Source organism: Macaca thibetana, chromosome 14 (genome assembly GCF_024542745.1).
Source record: "Macaca thibetana thibetana isolate TM-01 chromosome 14, ASM2454274v1, whole genome shotgun sequence".
In the NCBI taxonomy this organism is placed as follows: Eukaryota; Metazoa; Chordata; class Mammalia; order Primates; family Cercopithecidae; genus Macaca; species Macaca thibetana.
The window spans coordinates 82,145,358-82,162,498 of NC_065591.1; the positions used below are offsets into that span (position 1 = coordinate 82,145,358).

The 17,141-nt window shown below is 38.0% G+C and overlaps 1 protein-coding gene across 1 annotated transcript in view; it reads right to left on the reverse strand.

The window, feature by feature from the left end:
• CHORDC1 (cysteine and histidine rich domain containing 1) overlaps positions 1–10,715 on the reverse strand; it is a 152,749-nt gene extending 142,034 nt beyond the window's left edge. Inside the window, exon 1 of the mRNA XM_050755554.1 lies at positions 10,706–10,715. The gene's annotated coding sequence lies outside the window, so the exon portion shown is untranslated. The remainder of the gene's footprint in view (positions 1–10,705) is intronic.
• Positions 10,716–17,141: the final 6,426 nt, after the last annotated feature.

Genomic DNA, 17,141 nt, shown 5'->3' on the forward strand with positions numbered 1-17,141 from the left:
TCCCGTGTTCTAATCTTACTGGGGTTCTTGCTCCTGAACATGCCTTACTTTTTCTTGCTTTTGGCCCTTTAATATACCATTCCCTGCATCTTTTACAGTCTCTATAATTTTCCCCACTATCGTCCACCCACAGGACTATCATATCTTATAGACAGATTCCCAGTATCTGGACCATAGTACACATTCAATAAATGTTCATAAATAAATAAATGGATGAATGAAAGAATTCCGCAAAGTGACAAGAAAGGTAGTTCTGTTTATACACTCAAGTCTGGAATGTAATTAATGTATCTTGAAATTATTTTACTCTTTATAGCCAATGTACTGCGATCCTACATACAGTGTCGCAATCCTCATTTGGTGTTTTAGATGATCACAAAAGGTGTTACAGAATTTAGATAATATACAAAACAAATTTAACTCAAATCTAAAATGTAAAGAAATACCTCATTTTTAGGAGAGGACGCAAGGATTCATATATGTAGCAAGCACAGAGAGTTATGATCCATTTCTGCAACTCTAACAGAGAAAAGAATCATTATATTCTACCCTGCTATGGTACTTGTAGATACAGCCTATAGATATGAAAAGATATTTTGGATTTTGGTTGAGTGATTCATCATTCAAATCACCAAGATAGTTTATATAAAGTAAAATTTATCTGTTTTGGGAATATAACCATTTCACTTTATATCGTTTATATCAAGATGATGTTAATCTGAAATCATTCATTTCTATACTAATCATACAGATGAAAAAAATTCTAATCCAATATGTTACGTTGTTCATAGGTAAATTCCATTCAATATAGAATAAGAAATTTTATCTTCCCTTATCTGTATAAAAGGCAATAAAAAGTGCTATAAAAATAAATCAGGAGCTTTAAGCAGTTTGTGATTTTCAGATGAACCTAAGAAAATCATGGACAGCTGAAGATATCTCTGCATTTGGAACCAATTATTAAATCCTGCTATGGACAATGAAGCTAGTATAGATTTCTACCCTACCAGATAATTCTTAAAATATCTACTTTGATTTGTTTTTCTGCTACATAAAATTGAGGAGACATACAATGTATTTTCTCAGTGACCATTTCTAATAATGTAACTAGATAATCAGCCTGTTTATAGAATGACCCCCAGCAGCAAAATATAGCCCCTAAGATGAGGGCATTAGAGAGATTGCGTGATTTTTACCTCTTATCAGGCACATGGGGATTCAGCATAGTTGTAGCTCCAGTATAGCATTAAAATGCTAGGGAGAGGTCTAATTGAATGGATTGGTCCAACCCAGCAGGATCCAGGGGAAGCATGCAACCCAGTGAACACATAGGTACGTAGGGCTGGCTCACTGTGGACTTACAAGATAGTGGAATCACAAGCCAAGAGACCAATTCTGGACCCCATGGTTGTATAATTTGTTCAATAAACGGGTAAAGCAGAGTTTGAAAGATGTAGATATATCACTACAGTTAGAAGAGTCAGGAGATGGCAAGGGCTAGAGAGGTGTATGTCTGCAAATGTGACCTATGTGGAAAATTATACAGAAAAACCTAAATACTTTTTAATCTTCTCAGGTATGTTTAGAATTCTTAAGAAAAAGCAACCATATGGACCATTAAACACTAAAAGCAATACGTTAGTCCTTGAGTTTTCTTTATTGATTTTTGAAATCATCAATTTTAATTAACCTCTTTTCATGGTTCTTAGACTTTTACTTACAGTTTTCTACGTACATTTACAGACTAAGAAATGAGATATTATCTGCATATTTCTTCCTTAAATTAACAACAAAATTTGTTTAAATGGACAAGACAGATGTTTTTCACTGGCAGCATTAGACAAGAGAAATAATAAGTGGAAATACAAGCAATGGAAATATAAGCAACTCAATGTAATAATTACCTGAAGTTGGCACTAACAGGCTGTAAGGTAATACATTTTCCTTCTTGAATTTTCTATCTAGGAATGTAGCTTTTCTATGTCAATTCATTATTGTGTCTATAATCAGGTAGTCTGCTGTAATTGATTGGATCTCAAGACACATGTCTTAATCCAGGAAACATAAAATACAGAATACAGATGTCAAACTAGAAATTGCTTTCACTGTTGTAACCTATCTTTGTTGCCTACTCTTATTTTCCAGTCTGTCTCTCTCTTATGTGATTTTCTTGTTCCCTTTGTTTGCTTTCTTCACTCATAATACTTCTTCAGTTTTTGGTTTAGTAGAACCAGACATATGTTCCCTAACATATGTGGCTACTCTCAAAGTGTCTTTGTATTAGCTTAAGTCTCAGTAATCAGTTATATTTGAACTTTTGCTCTGCAGATGGCATTGCAGTTCTAATTTTTAATTCTAAAATTATCCTATTCAATTCGGACAATGCCAAGATGATATGAAAATATACAATCTTCCTTTCTACAGATCTTCAGGATCTGAAAGTCCATTGACAATTTGAAGATCTATGCTGACTATAGGTCACTAGAATTATCTCAGTGGGAGATACTTATGTGTTTTATAATTTATTTTGCAAAGGAAGCAATTTAAAGTATTCATTTTACACATATCTGAAGCATATTATCTGGTTCTATTTATTTTTGAGGCATAATTTACATGTAAAAATTGTATACATTTAAGGTATGTAATGTGATGTTTTGGTATATTCATGCATTATGAAATGATTAGTACAATAAAGCTAGTTAACATACCTGTTACCTCACATAATTACCTTTTCTTTTTCTTTTGTGGTGAGAATATTTAAGAGCTACTCTTCTGGCAAATTTCAAGTATATAATACATTATTGTTAACTATAGTCACCATGCTGTACAACAGATCTCCAGAACTTATTCCTCTTATAATTGCAGGTTTGTTCCCTTTTATCATCAACAAATAGTTCAATTTATTTTGAAAAACATAGGCCGGGCGCGGTGGCTCAAGCCTGTAATCCCTGCACTTTGGGAGGCCGAGACGGGCGGATCACGAGGTCAGGAGATCCAGACCATCCTGGCTAACATGGTGAAACCCCGTCTCTACTAAAAAATACAAAAAACTAGCCGGGCGCGGTGGCGTGCGCCTGTAGTCCCGGCTACTCAGGAGGCTGAGGCAGGAGAATCGCTTGAACCCGGGAGGCGGAGCTTGCAGTGAGCTGAGATCTGGCCACTGCACTCCGGCCTGGGCGACAGAGCCAGACAACGTCTCAAAAAACAAAAAACAAAAAACAAAAAAAAACCCCAAAAAAACATAAATACCTCTTCCTAAGACTACAGTATTTCCTCATAAATCTTTTCTTAAATCACTGCAACTGGCTATATTGTGGTGGTATCTTCACTCTCCCAACTTAGTAGTTATTAGAAAGTAAAGTCATATTTTCAACAAAAGTACATTTCCCTTTTGCATCCTTTTTGGTCAACAAATAGCTTCTTTAAGAAACCACACTGAATACATCAAATTGTAATACAATTGGTATTTATCTTCTGTGTGTGTGAATGAGAACTTTTTTTACTGTGGTAAAATACACATAACATGGAATTTACCATCGTAACCATTTTAAAGTATACAAATCAATGACATCTAGTACATTCACCATGTTTTGCAACAATTCACTAGTCTAGATTAAGAATAATATTCCATTGTTATATAGATATGCCATTTTGTAGTGTGTAATGCACCTCATTATTTTGTTTGTTTTGTGACAGGAACTTTCTCTGTCACATTATCTGGAGTGCAGTGATGTAATCACTACAACCTCCACCTCCCAGGCTCAAGTGTGCCTCATACCTCAGCCTCCTGAGTAGCTGAGACTACAGGCACGTGCCACTGTACCTGGCTATTTTTTGTAGAGACGGTACTTTACCATGTTGCCCATGTTAGTCTTGAACTCAAGAGCTCAAGAGATCCTCCTGTTTTGGCCTCCCAAAATGTTGGAATTACAGAAGTGAGCCACTGAACCCACCTGTCATCATTTTTATAGCTGACTAATATTCCATTATATAGCTACTTTACATTTTGTTTATCCATTCATTTGTCAGTGGATATTTGGGTTGTTTTCACTTTTTGAGTGTTGTGAATAGGGCTGCTGTGAATATTTGTGTACAATTTTTCAGTTGAACACCTGTTTTTAATTCCTTTGGTATCTGCCTCTGCATTGATTACCAGGGGAAATTTATTGACAGTTTTAATTTCTTCTGGTAGAAATTGAGATAGACATTTTCAGGCATTCCCTGTGTATCAACAGGAATATAGCTATTGGTAGGCAGAATAGTGTGTTCCCTTGGAATTTGTTTTATCCACATGAGTATCTAAGGATGGGAATTGAACCACCAGTAACAGTATCAGAAGCTATAGAAGTGGGTGGAGTGCAGTGCTATAGAGTACTATGGTCAATGGTAAAATGGTTTTAAATCTGGCTGGTGACAGAAATGATTATTAACATTAGAAAACTACAAATAATTTTTCTAGAATATACATTACATGCTCTTTAGTAAGGTTTACAAAGTACATTTTTAACGCTAGTTCTGCTGTGTCTTACAGAAATATTCCCTAAGCAGTGGTAGCATTTTGTAGCATGTTTACTGCATTGGCCACAAGTAGTAAAGATAATCGTCAGGTTGTAGGTACTCATATAGTATTTATGAATGAGTTACCAAGGGACAGGGTCAAGTAGCAGGCTCCTCCAATGTGCCTGTACCTTGATGAAATTTGATGATAACATCTGTGACCCTGTTTCTTTGGCCAGTCAGTAGCAAATTTATTCCTTGTGAAGTTTATTAAAATCGAAAAATAAATGAAAGATAAAAAGAATTATAAGCAGCCAGATAATTTTCATACTATATATAATTTTAGTTAAATCTTTCTAATGATCTTAAATTAGGTATTATCTTTATGTTGCAGAGGAGGATATCAAAGTTAAGGTATTTGCCCACTGATGCTATTTCCTCAGTGTCACATAAAGAAAATGTTGTGAAGATATCGTTTCAAACATTGTTTCTATAATTCCTGAAATCTATGTTCTTTATGTTGCTAGTTAGAATATTGGGGTAAGATGATCAGAAATGACTATTAGAACAAAGGTCAAAGGTGTAATGGAATTCAAAGTAGAGTAGATCTCCTCTGGTTGAGGGAACTGGTGAGGAAATAATAAAGATGAAATAATAAAGAAAGTGACATTTAGTCTGGGCACGGTGGCTCACACCTGTAGTCCCAGCACTTAGGGAGGCTTAGGTGGGTGGATCACTTGAGCTCAGGAGTTCAAGACCAGCCTGGGCAATGTGTGGAAACCCCATCTCTACAAAAATTAGCTGGGCATGGTAGCATGCGACTGTGGTCCCAGCTACTCTGGAGGCTGAGATGGATGAATCACTGGAACCCAGGAGTCAGAGGTTGCAGTGAGCTGAGATAGCGCCACTGCCCTCCAGCCTGACCAACAGAGCAAGAACCTGTCTTTAAATAAATAAATAAATAAATAAGTGTGACATTTGAAATGTTTTTTAAAGAAATGGATAGGGATGCAATAAGCAGAGATTGGGAGTAAATATACCAAGGTGTTAAAACATAAGAGTTTGGACAGCAGCTGAAATTTGGGTTTTGAATGAATAAGTAGTGGAAGATTCACTTGGCAAGTGGAATTTGTGGAAGGCCTTGACTGAGAAACTGAAGAGTTTTGGAAAGAAAAACAAGTTGTTGAAGGATTTAAGTAGAGCAGTAATTTGAATGTGGATACAAGATGAATCTAGCAACTACATGTGTGGTATCTTGGAGTGGAAAATTCTGAAGGAGGGGATATAATATATAAGACTTTAAAAAATAGTCCATTGAGAAAAATGAGCTGATGAACTAGAGGTGGTAGCAATAGGAATAGAAAGAAGCACAGAGGCATGTGAATTATTGTTCTAGTGACGTACTGCTTGGTTCTTGTGGCTGACCGTGTGAATATCTACACTGTTTAGTGGAAGCATATGTCACCTCTTGAGAGTGTTATCGTCTCGTTATTTAGAGACTGACAAAATTCAAATTTTAGCCTTATGTAAACACACACATACATAATTTCTTATGCTCTTGTAACCATTATTCTGGTAATTGTTAGAGCCAGGGCTAAAAACTTGGGTATATTTAACCCCAATATTTAAAGAGGATAATAAATCATGTATTAATTGCTCAGTGAAACTAAGAGTGGGAGAAGTTGGGTCTATCTGGATAATGGCTGCTCTGTACAACTAAATAGACTAATAGAGTATCAAAGGAAATAAAACTTTATTTTCTCATAAATGCAATAACAAAGCTAGGCTGACAAAATATATGTCAGCTATATCTAGAGGTCATACCTTAACAAAAAAATGATTTGTATCTAGCATGTCAGGTATCCTTATATATATGTAAATGCAAATCATTCCTTTAAAATGATGTCTTTCACAGTATCTCCCTTTAGAAATTTTCTTTGTTCTACTAATTTACTTAGCCAATTTTTTTTTCACCTGGCATAGGAAAGAAATTTTATTTTTCTCTGACTTATACTGATAACAAAGGATTCTACAGTGAGAATAAATTTTGAAATTACAAAGTTCTTCATTAAGGCTAAACCTAAAATCCCATATGGAAAATCAGTTTTTGCCTCGACAATCCTGTATGACTTTGGAAGGTTTAGTATATGTTTCTCTATATTGCTCTAATGTAGTCATCCATTTATTTATTCAACCAAACATTTATTGTGTGCCTACTGTTGGTGAGTAAAGTTCCTATCATTGAGCTTAGTAGAGGATAGAGGATAGAAAAAATAGATAAAACAAATCAATTTGTAATCTAATATCAGATGATGATGAATGCCATGAACAACAACACTAAAAAAACTGTAAAAAGAATAGCCCAGAAAAATACAAGGGAGCAGTGTTACTGCATGCCATTTCAAAGATACGATGGGTAGAGAAGGCCTCTGTGAGACCTTCTACATTTGAGTAGAGACCTGAATAAAGTGAGGAACAAGCCAAAGGGGATCCAGTGACAGAATATTTTAAAACAGCTGGAACAGTAAGCAAAGACCCTGAGATAAAAACAAGATTAAAATTTTTGAGAAATAGGGAGAAGGCTAACATGAAATGAAGAGGACAGTGGTGGGTGGAACGTGAAATGAAGAGGACAGTGGAAAACTAGACTGAGGCCAGCTCACGGAGGACTTTGGAGGTTGATGGTAAGGAGTTTGCATTTTAGCTTAAGGTTGATTAACATTTTTGAAGGATTTTGAATAGGGGAGTCACATAATCTGATTTATGTTTTAAAGATTAGACTGTGTTGTAGAAATAGGAGATTGAATAGAGATGAATGGAATGAAGCAGGTAAGTTCAGTAGTTCAGTAAGAGATGTTGTAACAATATACTTTTGGGATGTTCATTTTGTTTCACATTCCATGAGTCTGGTTCCATTAACTCTGTTATTCAACCTTTTTCAATGTGGAATCAAAGACAATCTAAGAGGAGATCATGTATCTTAGTAAAAGGCACACGTGGGTAAAATTGGCAGATGGGGACTTGAACTTGTACTGGAATTACATTTTGATTTTACTTTTCCAGCTTTTTTTTTTTTAAAATCATAGTAGGTCCGTGTTAAGCAGATTTGATGGAATAGGAAAATAAAGAGAAACACAAGAAAGAAAAATAAGTGATAATGTTTTTTCATATAGAGCATCTCTTGGTGGTTTTGAAATTTTTGGAAGCCTTTAGTGAGTACCTTCAGGACAAAGTACAGTTTAACCTGTTATTCAAAACCTTCCATGGCTTAACCTATGTCTACTTACTACTCTTATTTTCTGTCACAACCCTATTTTTCTCTTTAGCAATAGGCAACTGTCAAAAAGTTCATTTTATTTCGTGTTTCATTGCCTTTGCTTATATTCTTTCTATATTACATGGTAAAATTATTTTTTATGCTTTAAAACTTACCTGAGTAATCAGCATTACAGGGAGTTTTTTTCACCATCCCTCCGTATTCACTGTTGCTCACCTTTGTCAGTGAAAAGTCAAAGATGAGACTGCAAAGCAGAAAGACAAAGCATTTACTCGGGTCTTAAGAATTGCAATTCAGGAGACACAGACTCAGCTAAAAGCCAAATTGTGTTCTGAATAAAGGAAAAGTAGTAGGAATTTTTAAAAGCATGCTGAAGGTGATTACACAAGTTATTTCAGAAGAATGATCATTAATGGAGGTAGCTGGCTTAGTACATGAGTCCATAGTTCATTGGTTGTCATTGTTCGTAAGTTGTAGTGCTGATAAAATGTAGCTGTTTTTCAAGATGTTGTGGTCATGGTGATTTGGCCCAGTTAAAAGGTTCAAGACAAGTTCCTGTTTTGCAAGGTTGCAGGTTGTGCAGGTAGTCCTTCTTAGAAAGGCTTGCCAACTTCATATTAGAGCCCTGAGTCATAGCGAGGCTGCTACAGGAAAGGGGTCTTGATTCACAGAGTAAAGTGAAAGCAAGTTTATTAGAGCTGTAAAGAAACAAAAGAATGGCTGCTTCATAGGCAGAGCAGCTCCAAGGACTGCTGATTGGCTATTTTTATGGTTATTGCTTCATCATATGCTAAACAAGGGGCGGATCATTCATGAATCTTCCAGGAAAGGGATGGGCAATTCCCAGAAGTGAGGGTTCCTCCCCTTTTTAGATAATATAAGGTAACTTCTGGATATTACCATGGCATTTGTAAACTGTCCTGGTGCTGGTGGGAGCGTCTTTTAGCATGTTAATGCATTCTAATTAGTGTATAATAAGCAATGAGAATGATCGGAGGTAACTTTTGTCACCATATTGGTTCTGGTGGGTTTCAGTTGGCTTCTTTACCACATCTTTATCAGTAGGATCTTTGTGACCTGTATCTTGTGCCAATCTCATATCTCATCCTATGACTAAGGATGCCTAACCTCCTGGAAATGCAGCCCAGCAGGTCTCAGCCTCATTTTACCCAGACCCTATTCAAGATGGAGTCACTCTGATTTGAATGCCTCTGACAATGCCATTTTGTATAGCACATTTTATACCTTCTTTGGTCACTTCATCCAAGGGGAGCATAATTAACTCTTCTTGCATGCCACTTCTGTACCACCAGCATGTGTCTAGAGTGTCATTAGTTATTCTGTATTGCTTGTTTGCATGTCTGTTTTTCCTCCAATACTGTGACAGCTCTTTGAAGGCTGTCACTTACATTGCTTTGGTGTTTAAAACCCTCTGATGTCTCTTTGTTGCTCTCATGGTAAAGTCTAAATTTCTAAAATGGCATAACATAAACTTTTCGTAAGATCCAGACTTGACTTTGCATTTGGACTCATCCTCTTACAGTAGGTAGGTAGTCAGATGTGAACAGGGCAGGAGAGGGCCCCCACCTACCCGACACACACACCAGAAGTGTCAGGTGGCAATCAGGTGATGTTCAGGCAGTTGTTAACTCTCTAAAAATATTAATAATAATTGGTCACAGCCAATGCCAGGGAAAGGCAATCTTCCAATAAATAGAAACACTTGAAACTGGTGATGAGCCGCTTCCAAATAAGAACTCAGGAGTTTGGCAAGTGTGCTCAAGCATGTGCATTAAGAGGCAAAATGGCAGAGTTTAACTGGTATATGACCTTCTAGGAACATTCAACTGGTGAAGGAAAAACACCTCAAGTGAGTATGTGTTAAACTCCAGTAAACACACTGTGCATATGGCCTTTCCCAAGCACTAACAGACCACTGAACATGCAGACAACCCACCCCAAGGGAAGAATCGGGGGAGAAGGGATGCAAGACCCTGGAAGTATGCCAACATATAAAACCCCAAGTCAAAAGTCAAACCACGCACTTGAATCTCTCAAGTTGCCTGGTGGGCCCTCTTCCAAGTGTACTTTACTTCCTTTCATTCCCGCTCTAAAACTTTTTAATAAACTTTCACTCCTGTCCAAAACTTGCCTCAGGCCCTCCTCCTGCCTTCTGCCCCTCAGTCAAATTCTTTCTTCTGAGTAGGTAAGAATTGCGGTTGCTGCAGATTTATATGGGTTTGCCAGTAACAATCTCTGCCTAATCCCTGCTTTCTCCTGCTTCTATCTATACTATACTACATTTAATTTCTGAGATGAGCCATGCTGTCTCTTGCCTCATTGCCTTTGAATATGCTGTCCTCTCTTCCTAGAACATCTCTTCCCACCTTAATCCTGAGACTGCCTTTGCAAAAATTATAATACTGAGAAAATTATGGCAGTGGGGGAGATCTGATCTAGCAATCTCCCTTTTGCCTTTTGCCTTCAAACTGCCTAAATTATTTCTGGGCTTAGCCTGGGCTAGCTTTGGGAGACATTTAGTTTATAGTTTAAATGATAATAGCCCTTCACTAAAACTCAGCTGTCTTTGTAAAGTTAGACCATCAGGCTACAGGGAGTAGAGGAGGTGTAGACATAAATGATCACCAGCTATTATTTGTGAGAACACAAGACATGCAATTTCTCTAATTACTCCTCAGATAGTATCACTATTATATAATCTAAAATTGGCCTTTTGAGAATCTTTTCAGTTTTTTTTTTTTTTTCTTTTTGGCATGTCTGACACCTGGCTCCACCCAGACCTGCCAATTGCTCCTGTGGCCCCACCCAGAAGCAACTCAGTGAAAGAGAATAGCTTTCATTCGCTATGATTTCATCTCTGACACAACCAATCAGCAGCAAGCACTCATTGCCTAGCCACCCCTACTCCTTCCCCCAAACTGCCTTTGAAAAACCCCTAACCTACAAGCCTTTGAGGTGATTGATTTGAGTACTAACTCTGTTTCCCATGTGGTGTGGCTAGCTCACATCAATTAAACTCTTTCTTTACTGCAATGCCATGGTCTTTGTGCAACAGGCAGGAAGAACCCATCAAGCAGTTACAGTCCCATTGCCTGGATAATTCCTACTTGTCCTTTAGGTCTCAGTAGTCTGTACATTTTCCAGGAAGTCTTTCTAGATGACCACGTCTAGGTTAGGTGTGCCTCTGGTGAATACATTGCACATGTGCCCTTGCCTCATCATAATACCATTTTCTGTGTTCTGCTTATTTACTTGTCTGTATTCTCAACTAGACTCTGTGCTACTTGATGGAGGGAATCATGTTTGTATTTGGTATTTGTGTGATATTGTGAAATATAAGTTCTTCATCGTTTCCTGGCATATAACTCCTAAAATCCTCAGAATCTTCACAACAGTGTATCTTTTTGTGTGCTAATAAGTTGATGGATGGCTAGCAGCCCCTGGTTAGCTTCAGGATGGGGGCTGGTCACTGGAAAGAGTAGAGAAGCATTAAAAGGTTGGGACTTTCAGCCCTACCCCACAACCTCTGGGGAGCAGAGAGAGGTTGAAGATCAAGTTGTTTACTAATGGTCAATGATTTAATCAGTCATACCTACAAAATGAAGCTTCCATAAAACCCCCAAAGAAGTAGGTTCAGGGAGTTTGCAGATAGCTGCACACATGTGGGATTCCAGGAAGGTGAACAAGAACACAACCACATGTCAGGAGGGTAGTGCACCTCAACTCCATCAGAAGAGAAGCTCCCGTGCTCTAGATCCTTCCAGACCTTGCCCTGTGTATCTCTTCATCTGACTGTTTATTTGTATCCTTTGAAATATTTCTTGCAATAAACTAGTAAATGTAAGTGTTTCTTTCAGTTCTGTGAGCTCCTGAAGAACATTAATTGAACCCAAGGAGGGGGCTGTGGAAACTCTGATTTATAGCCAGTTGGTCAGAAGCACAGGCAAAATAACCTGTGGCTCTCAAATGGCATCAGAAATGGGGCTCAGTCTTGTGGGATCAACCTGTGTGATCTGATGCCATCTCCAGGCAAGTAGTGTCAGAATGGAACTGAATTAGAGTACACTCAGGTGCCTTCTACTGCAGAACTGATTGCTCGCTTGCCGATGTGGAGACGCAAACAGTGTCAGAAGCATGTTGTGAGAGTACAATAGGAAAAACCGAGTTTTTTTTTTTTTTTCCCCCCGGCTTATTTATTTAGCCTCCACTCGGCATTTTGTTTACAGAGACCAACATAATTACTGGAACATAATAGGAGCTGAATACATATTTGTAAAATTAGTGAGACAGAATTTTATCTAGCTCTCTTACATACCCCGAGAACCTAGCACTGGGCTTAATGTAACAAATGTGTGTTGAATTTAATTGTAACAAACTTATACATTCCATTCTAGTAGTATAAAAAGACAGGAAACCAAATTTGACTACTAAGTATTTAAAAGAACAAAATATAGACCATTTAACCTAATTCTCTCTCTCTCCCTCCTCCCACACCTTGTTTGTCTCCTCTCTCTGTCTCTCTTTTCCCCAGTCTCTCTTCTCCCTGCTTCCTTCTCTCAGTATGAACCATGGACAGTGTGCTCTGTCATGCACAGAAAAATCTTAAAAGCAAGTAAATACAAGTGCAACAGTATTGTAAATTAAGTTTAGCCTAAATCTGCCTCCTAACATATTTTAAGTTCAGCCTAAAAGTTTCACCTTAGTACTATAACCTAACTGGATGTGTAAACAGACTATAACCTACTCTTGTAACAAGTAACTTGAGTCTCAGCCAATCACAGAAGCCATGCTTCAACCACTCACAGGCAGCCAGATGCTCAAACCCCGTTCAAATAAGGCCAACACTGGGCTGTAATCAATCTGGCTGTTTCTGTTCCTCACTTCCCTTTTTCTGTCCATAAATCTATGATCTTGCAGCAGTGCTGAGGTCCTCTGAACATATTCAGGTTGTGGGGGATGGGGGACTACCGGATTCACAAGTTATTGTTTGCTTTGTTAAACTCTGTTAAGTATGGTTTGTCTAAACTTTTTCTTTTATCAGTATTTGTTTGTACACTTTGTATATTTCAGGAATTATTAGGACACATAAACGTGAATAGATGACAGTCCTTACCAAGTATAATCTGGTGGATGGAAGTACACATAGGACAATAACTCAACCCAAATATAAAGTACTGAAATGGTTGGGAGTCAGTATCAACAGCATATAACTCCATGTTTAAATATCTTTAACTGTGGCACTGGGAAACAGATATTTCATTTAGTTATTTTTTGTTTTTAGTTTTTAATTTTTGTGGGTACATCGTAGGTTTATGTGTTTATAGGGTACATGAGATGTTTTAATACAGGCATTCAATGTAAAATAAGCATATCATGGAGAATGGGGTATCCATTCACTCAAGCATTTATCCTTTGAGTTACAAACAATCCAGTTATACTCTTTAAGTTATTTAAAAATGTACCATTAAATTATTACTGACTCTAGTAATCCTGCTGTGCCTTCAAATAGTAAGTTAGAAACATGAAGTTTTCTAACTTTTTTTTTTTTTTTTTTTTGTATCTATTATTGAAACAGGAGAGTAGCCTGATCTCCGTCACGGGATATGCAACAGGGGTGTGGCTTGCCTATTTGGTCTCTGCTCACCAGTTCGCCCTGGTGCTCAAACCCCTTGTGGTACAGGGAGCAGGCAGATGGGCAGGTGCAGAGTCTGGGGTGAGTGCTTTGGGCTCCAGCCCTGAGGTAGTGTCTAGGGATGGTAGTCTGCAACCCCAGTATTACAAAGCTCTTTCAGCTCTGTTGTCTGCAGATGGCTTGAGTGTGAAACCAGCTCATTGGACCCTCTGCCTTTTCACAAGGGCATAGGGCCAATGTGATAGCTTTTCTGTATTCTGAGCTCTTGCCTGGCATCCTGGAAAAATTGGGTCACATGTGGGCTTGAAGAATGAATGCAAGGTTTTATTGAGCGGTGGAGGTGGCTTTCAGTGGGATGGATGGGGAACTGGAAGTGGGGGATAGAGTGGGAAGGTGATCTTCCCTTGGAGTACAGCCGCCCAGCAACCAGACTCCTCTCCAACTACCTCCAGCTGAACTCCTCAGCATACAGATGTTCCTCCTCTTCTCTCTTTCTCATTCTGCCATCTGTCTGTTGTTCTGCTGGCTTGCTGGTCAGCCAGTGTGCTGATCTGTTTGTCCCCTTCTGGAGCCTGGGGTTTGGGGTTTATATAGATGCAGGATAAGGGGGTGTGGTGGGCCCAAAGGCAACTTCTGGGAGGGAAAATAGCAATGCTGGTCCTCATTTAGGGCTCTGGGTCTTCAGGCTCAAGGGTGCGGCCTTTGCCTGGTATCTGCCCTCTTGTACCCAGTATTTTCCCTGTCACTTGTCTCTATCATTAACAATCTCCATCTCCTGCACCTACTACCCTTCCCAGCCGCTGGTGACCATCCTTTTACTGTTTATGTCCATGAATTCAATTGTTTTAATTTTTGGATCTCAAGTAAGTGAGGAGATGTAATGTTTGTCTTTCTACGTCTGGCTTACTTTACTTAACATAATGGTTTCTAGTTCCATACAAGTTGTTGCAAATGACTGGATCTCATTTTTTTTTTTTTTTTTTTGGCTGAATATACTCCATTGTGTATACGGACCACGTTTTTAAAATCCACATTTTCTAATATGTTAATGGACACTTAGGTTGCTTCCAAATCTTAGCTATTGTGAACAATGATGCAACAAACATAGGATGCAGTTATCTCTTCAATATACTGATTTCTCTTCTTTTGGGTATATGCCCAGCAGTTGAATTGCTGAGTCATGTGGTAGCTCATGTACCCTAGAACTTAAAGTATAATAATAATAAAAAAAAATGTGGTATATCTCTACAATGGAATATTAAGAAAATAAAACAGAAGTACTGATGTAAGCTGATGTAAGATACAACGTGGATGAATCTCAGAAACATTATGCTAAGTAAAAGAAGCCTAATGTGAAAGACTACATATTGATTTCATAAAATCGTTTGTATGAAATGTCCAGAAGTAAAATCTTTAGACACAGAAATCAGACCAGTAGTCAACTGGGTATGGGAGTGAATGATAACTTTAACTGCAAGTGGGAAATGACTACGAGAGTTAGTCTTAGAGTCAGTCTTAGTGGGAATTTTGGGGGGTAATGAACATGTTCTGAAAATACATTGTTGTCATGGCTACATAACTCCATATACTTAGAGTTATATACTTTGAGTGGATGAGTTTTATGATGTATACATTATGCCACAATAAAGCATCAAAAATGGAGTTTTATTCTTACTATAATTTATAGGCAACAATATGGTCAAACTACAATCTTCTTTCTTGCGTTAGATTGTATATTTGGTTAATTATTTTTCTAGCATAAATAGTAAGTACTTCTCTTTTTTTTTCTGGGTGTTTATGTTTATAAATATTAGGTACTCTCTAGTCCATTAGAGAACACTGTTCTTTTTTTTAATTAATTTATTATTATTATACTTTAAGTTCTAGGGTACATGTGCATAACGTGCAGGTTTGTTACATATGTATACTTGTGCCATGTTGGTGTGCTGCACCCATCAACTCGTCAGCACCCATCAACTCATCATTTACATCAGGTATAACTCCCAGTGCAATCCCTCCCCCCTCCCCCCTCCCCATGATAGGCCCCGGTGTGTGATGTTCCCCTTCCCGAGTCCAAGTGATCTCATTGTTCAGTTCCCACCTATGAGTGAGAACATGCGGTGTTTGGTTTTCTGTTCTTGTGATAGTTTGCTAAGAATGATGGTTTCCAGCTGTATCCATGTCCCTACAAAGGACACAAACTCATCCTTTTTGATGGCTGCATAGTATTCCATGGTGTATATGTGCCACATTTTCTTAATCCAATCTGTCACTGATGGACATTTGGGTTGATTCCAAGTCTTTGCTATTGTGAATAGTGCCGCAATAAACATACGTGTGCATGTGTCTTTATAGCAGCATGATTTATAATCCTTTGGGTATATACCCAGTAATGGGATGGCTGGGTCATATGGTACATCTAGTTCTAGATCCTTGAGGAATCGCCATACTGTTTTCCATAATGGTTGAACTAGTTTACAATCCCACCAACAGTGTAAAACTGTTCCTATTTCTCCACATCCTCTCCAGCACCTGTTGTTTCCTGACTTTTTAATGATCGCCATTCTAACTGGTGTGAGATGGTATCTCATTGTGGTTTTGATTTGCATTTCTCTGATGGCCAGTGATGATGAGCATTTTTTCATGTGTCTGTTGGCTGTATGAATGTCTTCTTTTGAGAAATGTCTGTTCATATCCTTTGCCCACATTTTGATGGGGTTGTTTGTTTTTTTCTTGTAAATTTGTTTGAGTTCTTTGTAGGTTCTGGATATTAGCCCTTTGTCAGATGAGTAGATTGCAAAAATTTTCTCCCATTCTGTAGGTTGCCTGTTCACTCTGATGGTAGTTTCTTTTGCTGTGCAGAAGCTCTTTAGTTTAATTAGATCTCATTTGTCAATTTTGGTTTTTGCTGCTGTTGCTTTTGGTGTTTTAGACATGAAGTCTTTGCCCATGCCTATGTCCTGAATGGTACTACCTAGGTTTTCCTCTAGGATTTTTATGGTATTAGGTCTAACATTTAAGTCTCTAATCCATCTTGAATTAATTTTCGTATAAGGAGTAAGGAGAGGATCCAGTTTCAGCTTTCTACTAATGGCTAGCCAATTTTCCCAGCACCATTTATTAAATAGGGAATCCTTTCCCCATTTCTTGTTTCTCTCAGGTTTGTCAAAGATCAGATGGCTGTAGATGTGTGGTATTATTTCTGAGGACTCTGTTCTGTTCCATTGGTCTAGATCTCTGTTTTGGTACCAGTACCATGCTGTTTTGGTTACTGTAGCCTTGTAGTATAGTTTGAAGTCAGGTAGCGTGATGCCTCCAGCTTTGTTCTTTTGACTTAGGATTGTCTTGGAGATGCGGGCTCTTTTTTGGTTCCATATGAACTTTAAAGCAGTTTTTTCCAATTCTGTGAAGAAACTCATTGGTAGCTTGATGGGGATGGCATTGAATCTATAAATAAGCTTGGGCAGTATGGCCATTTTCACGATACTGATTCTTCCTATCCATGAGCATGGTATGTTCTTCCATTTGTTTGTGTCCTCTTTAATTTCACTGAGCAGTGGTTTGTAGTTCTCCTTGAAGAGGTCCTTTACATCCCTTGTAAGTTGGATTCCTAGGTATTTTATTCTCTTTGAAGCAATTGTGAATGGAAGTTCATTCATGATTTGGCTCTCTGTTTGTCTGTTACTGGTGTATAAGAATGTTTGTGATTTTTGC